A 6,000-nucleotide genomic window follows, 5' to 3' on the forward strand; every position below is an offset into this window, starting at 1 on the left:
GTTTGAACCTCTGAAGCAGAAGCTGGGGCGGCTCAAGCGCGATTGTAATGACATGGGCCAGCTGATGGCGGCTCTAGTCAAATACGCTGACTCTGATAGTACCAAGGATCCCGCGTCTGATGAGGAAAAGACAGGGAAGGGAAAGAAGAACGGCAACGCTAAGGGTCTTCAGCATAACCCGGCAAATCAAGGAGGTAATAATAAATGTAAGGCTGACGGTAGCTCGAAGTTTGTGGCTAATGCACAGGGCAAAAATCAATGACGCAAGGGGAGGCCACCTCCTTGGTCTGGCGGGTCAGGTCCGACGCTTGAGCAGTTGCTAAATGAGCCCTGTCCAAGACACGACACCCGGGAGAAGCCAGCCACGCACCTGTGGAAAGATTGTACAATCATGAAGGCCTTCAAGAATTCTAATATGTTTGACGGAAGTCATGGGCCTGGCGGGTTCAGGCGGTGGCGGTTTTCATGGCCCGGGTGGCGGCTCAAATGTTGGGGAACGTAGCGGAAATTCAAAAAATTTCTACGCATCACCAAGATCAATCTATGGAGTAATCTAGCAACGAGGGGAAGGGGAGTGCATCTACATACCCTTGTAGATCGCGATGCGGAAGCGTTGCAAGAACGCGGATGAAGGAGTCGTACTCGTAGCGATTCAGATCGCGGTTGATTCCGATCTAAGCGCCGAACCACGGCGCCTCCGCGTTCAACACACGTGCAGCCCGGTGACGTCTCCCACGCCTTGATCCAGCAAGGAGAGAGGGAGAGGTTGGGGAAGACTCCGTCCAGCAGAAGCACGACGGCGTGGTGGTGGTGGAGGAGCGCGGTACTCCAGCAGGGCTTCGCCAAGCACTGCGAGAGACGAGGAGGGAGAGGGGTAGGGCTGCGCCAAGAGGGAGATGTTCTCATGTGTATGGCAGCCCCAAACCCCCACTATATATAGGGGAAGGGGGAGGGGCTGCGCCCCCATCTAGGGTCCCCCCCCAAGGGGTGTGGCCAGCCCTAGATGCATCTAGGGGGGTGGCCAAGGGGGGAGAGAGGGGGGCGCACCACTAGGTGGGCCTTAGGCCAATCTGAGCCTAGGGTTTCCCCTTCCCCTCTTCCCTGCGCCTTGGGCCCTTTGTGGGAGGCGCACCAGCCCACCTAGGGGCTGGTTCCTTCCCACACTTGGCCCACGCAGCCCTCTGGGGCCGGTGGCCCCACCTGGTGGACCCCCGGGACCCTCCCGGTGGTCCCGGTACGTTACCGATAGCACCCGAAACATTTCCGGTGACCAAAACAGGACTTCCCATATATAAATCTTTACCTCCGGACCATTCTGGAACTCCTCGTGACGTCCAGGATCTCATCCGGGACTCCGAACAACATTCGGTAACCGCGTATATCTATTCCCTATAACCCTAGCGTCATCGAACCTTAAGTGTGTAGACCCTACGGGTTCGGGAACCATGCAGACATGACCGAGACGTTCTCCGGCCAATAACCAACAACGGGATCTGGATACCCATGTTGGCTCCCACATGTTCCACGATGATCTCATCGGATGAACCACGATGTCTGGGATTCAATCAATCCCGTATATAATTCCCTTTGTCTATCGGTATGTTACTTGCCCGAGATTCGATCGTCGGTATCCCGATACCTTGTTCAACCTCGTTACCGGCAAGTCTCTTTACTCGTTCCGTAACACATCATCCCGTGATCAACTCCTTGGTCACATTGTGCACATTATGATGATGTCCTACCGAGTGGGCCCAGAGATACCTCTCCGTTTACACGGAGTGACAAATCCCAGTCTCGATTCGTGCCAACCCAACAGACACTTTCGGAGATACCTGTAGTGCACCTTTATAGCCACCCAGTTACGTTGTGACGTTTGGTACACCCAAAGCATTCCTACGGTATCCGGGAGTTGCACAATCTCATGGTCTAAGGAAATGATACTTGACATTAGAAAAGCTCTTAGTAAACGAACTACACGATCTTGTGCTAGGCTTATGATTGGGTCTTGTCCATCACATCATTCTCCTAATGATGTGATCCCGTTATCAATGACATCCAATGTCCATGGTCAGGAAACCGTAACCATCTATTGATCAACGAGCTAGTCAACTAGAGGCTTACTAGGGACATGGTGTTGTCTATGTATCCACACATGTATTTGAGTTTCCTATCAATACAATTTTAGCATGGATAATAAACGATTATCATGAACAAGGAAATATAATAATAACCAATTTATTATTGCCTCTAGGGCATATTTCCAACAGTCTCCCACTTGCACTAGAGTCAATAATCTAGTTCACATCACCATGTGATTAACACTCACAGGTCACATCACCATGTGACCAACATCCAAAGAGTTTACTAGAGTCAACAATCTAGTTCACATCACTATGTGATTAACACTCAATGAGTTCTGGTTTGATCATGTTATGCTTGTGAGAGAGGTTATTAGTCAACGGGTCTGAACCTTTCAGATCCGTGTGTGCTTTACGAATATCTATGTCATCTTGTGGATGCTACCACGCGCTACTTGGAGCCATTTCAAATAACTGCTCTACTATACGAATCCGGTTTACTACTCAGAGTCATCCGGATTAGTGTCAAAGTTCGCATCGACGTAACCCTTTACGACGAACTCCTTTTCACCTCCATAATCGAGAAAATTCCTTATTCCACTAGATACTAAGGATAAGTTCGACCGCTGTCATGTGATCCATACCCGGATCACTATTGTACCCCTTGACCAACTCATGGCAAGGCACACTTCACAGCATAGCATACTGTAGAGCCTACGTCTAAAGCATAGGGGATGACCTTCGTCCCTTCTCTCTCTTCTGCTGTGGTCAGGTCTTGAGTCTTACTCAATACTCACACCTTGTAACACAGCCAAGAACTCCTTCTTTGCTGATCTATTTTGAACTCTTTCAAAAACATGTCAAGGTGTGCGTTCTTTGAAAATATCATCAGGCGTCTTGATCTATCTCTATAGATCTTGATGCCCAATATGTAAGCAGCTTTATCCAAGTCTTCCTTTGAAAAACTCCTTTCAAACAACCCTTTATGCTTTCCAGAAATTTTACATCATTTCGGATCAACAATATGTCATTCACAGATACTTATCAGAAATGTTGCAGCGCTCCCACTCACTTTATTGTAAATACAAGTTTCTAACAAACTTTGTATAAACCCAAAAACTTTGATCACTCCATCAAAGCATATATTCTGACTCCGAGATGCTTGCTCTAGTCCATGGAAGGATCGCTGGAGCTAGCATACCTTTTAGCATCCTTAGGATCGACAAAACCTTTCTGATTGTATCACATACAACCTTTCCTTACGAAAACTGGTAAGGAAACTTATTTTGACATCCATCTGCCAGATTTCATAAATGCAGCTAATGCTAACATGATTCCGACGGACTTAAGCATCGCTACGGATGAGAAAATCTCATCGTAGTCAACTCCTTGAACTTGTGAAAATACTCTTTGCCACAAGTCGAGCTTCATAGACGGTAGCATTACCGTCCATGTCCGTCTTCTTCTTAAAGATCCATTTATCTCAATGGCTTGCCGATCATCGGGCAAGTTCACCAAAGTCCATGCTTTGTTCTGATACATGGATCCTATCTCGGATTTCATGGCTTCTAACCATTTGTCGGAATATGGGCCCACCATCGCTTCTCAATAGCTCGTAGGTTCAGTATTGTCTAACAACATGATATCTAAGACAGGATTACCGTACCACTCAGGAGTAGTACATATCCTTGTCGACCTACGAGGTTTGGTAGTGACTTGATCCGAAGTTTCATGATCACTATCATAAGCTTCCAGTTCAATTGGTGTAGGTGCCACAGGAACAACTTCCTGTGCCCTGCTACACACTAGTTGAAGTGACGGTTCAATAACCTTATCAAGTCTCCACCATCCTCCCACTCAATTCTTTCGAGAGAAACTTTTCCTCGAGAAAGGACCTGTCTCTAGAAACAATCACTATTGCTTCCAGATCTGAAATAGGAGGTATACTCAACTGTTTTGGGTATTCTATGAAGATGCATTTATCCGCTTTGGGTTCGTGCTTATCAGCCTGAAACCTTTTCACATAAGCATCGCAGCCCCAAACTTTGAAGAAACGACAGCTTAGGTTTCTCTAAACCATAGTTCATACGGTGTCGTCTCAACGGAATTGCGTGGTGCCCTATTTAAAGTGAATGCGGTTGTCTCTAATGCCTAACCCATAAACGATAGTTGTAATTCGATAAGAGACATCATGGTATGCACCATATCCAATAGGGTGCAGTTATGATGTTCGGACACACCATCACAATGTGGTGTTCCAGGCGGTATTAATTGTGAAACACTTTCCACAATGTATTAATTGTGTGCCAAACTCGTAACTCAGATATCTCTATGATCATATCATAGACATTTTATCCTCTTGTCACGACGATCTTCAACTTCACTCTGAAATTACTTGAACCTTTCAATAATTCAGACTTGTGATTCATTAAGTAAATACACTCAGCATCTACTCAAATCGTCTGTGAAGTAAGAACATAACGATATCCACTGCGTGCCTCAGCACTCATTGGACTGCACACATCAAAATGTATTACTTCCAACAAGTTGCTTTCTTGTTCCATCTTACTGAAAACGAGGCCTTTCAGTCATCTTGCCCATGTGGTATGATCTGCATGTCTCAAGTGAGTCCAAACGATCCATCTGCATGGAGTTTCTTCATGCATATATACCAATAGACATGGTTCGCATGTCTCAATCTTTTCAAAAATGAGTGAGTCCAAAGATCCATCTACATGGAGCTTCTTCATGCGTTCTATTCCAATATGACTCAAATGGCAGTGCCACAAGTATGTGGTACTATCATTACTATTTTATATCTTTTGGCACGAACATGTGTATCACTGCGATCGAGATTCATTTTAGGTGCAAGACCATTGAAGGTATTATTCAAATAAACAGAGTAACCATTATTCTCCTTAAATGAATAACCGTATTGCGATAAACATAATCCAATCATGCTCAACGCAGACACCAAATAACAATTATTTAGGTTTAACACCAATCTCGATGGTAGAGGGAGCATGCGTGTCACGACCGGATTTTCGGGACATTAATTTCCCAGAAAACGGCCTTTGTGCTCACCAGCCCCAGGATTACTGTTAGCTGATGAGGCACCAACTTGATACAAGAATTCCAAGCAAAGTACAAAATATGCAGTACAAGACCATTGTGGCCTAGGAGTACAACACTTGGTTTCTAGTGGTTGATGGCGGAAGCGGTTTGTGGTACATCTGCGTCTATGGGACTCCATTTCCCACAAGGACAGCTGACCAGGATAACTCCTATCTTCGCGAGGCTGCTATCACCATTACATGGGTTCCGGGGCTGTCGTCATAATGCTATCTCCATGCGCGAAATCTGGCCAAGACAATAGCCAGGGACAAGCCAGTGAGTACGTTTGAATGTACTCGCAAACATTAAGAACACGGGTATAATATAACAAGGGATAATCATGCTCCGAGATAATCATGATTATACGTCTGTCACAAATTAAACGAAAATCTGAGATGCACGCATGCAGGAAAAACATGAACATGCAATACGGGAGTAAAAATAGAATGCACTGACCGAGTGTCTGAAATGACTCCTCGAAAAGTTGCAAATAAATTAACAATGCCGCAGTCGGGCGTCTGAGCGACACCACATAAAGGGCATATAAAGGATAATTAAATAACACACGTGCCGCAGTCGGGCGTCTGAGCGACACCACATAAAGGGCTTATAAAGGATAAATAATTAACAAACGTGCCGCAGTCGGGCGTGTGAGCGACACCACATAAAGGGCTTATAAAGGACAAATAATTAACAAACGTGCCGCAGTCGGGCGTCTGAGCGACACCACATAAAGGGCTTATAAAGGAATAATCACAGTGAATATCCAGGAGGTAGAACCGTCCCAGGGATATTCAATAATTCGAAT

This window comes from Triticum aestivum, chromosome 5D, assembly GCF_018294505.1.
Source record: "Triticum aestivum cultivar Chinese Spring chromosome 5D, IWGSC CS RefSeq v2.1, whole genome shotgun sequence".
NCBI classification, from domain to species: Eukaryota; Viridiplantae; Streptophyta; class Magnoliopsida; order Poales; family Poaceae; genus Triticum; species Triticum aestivum.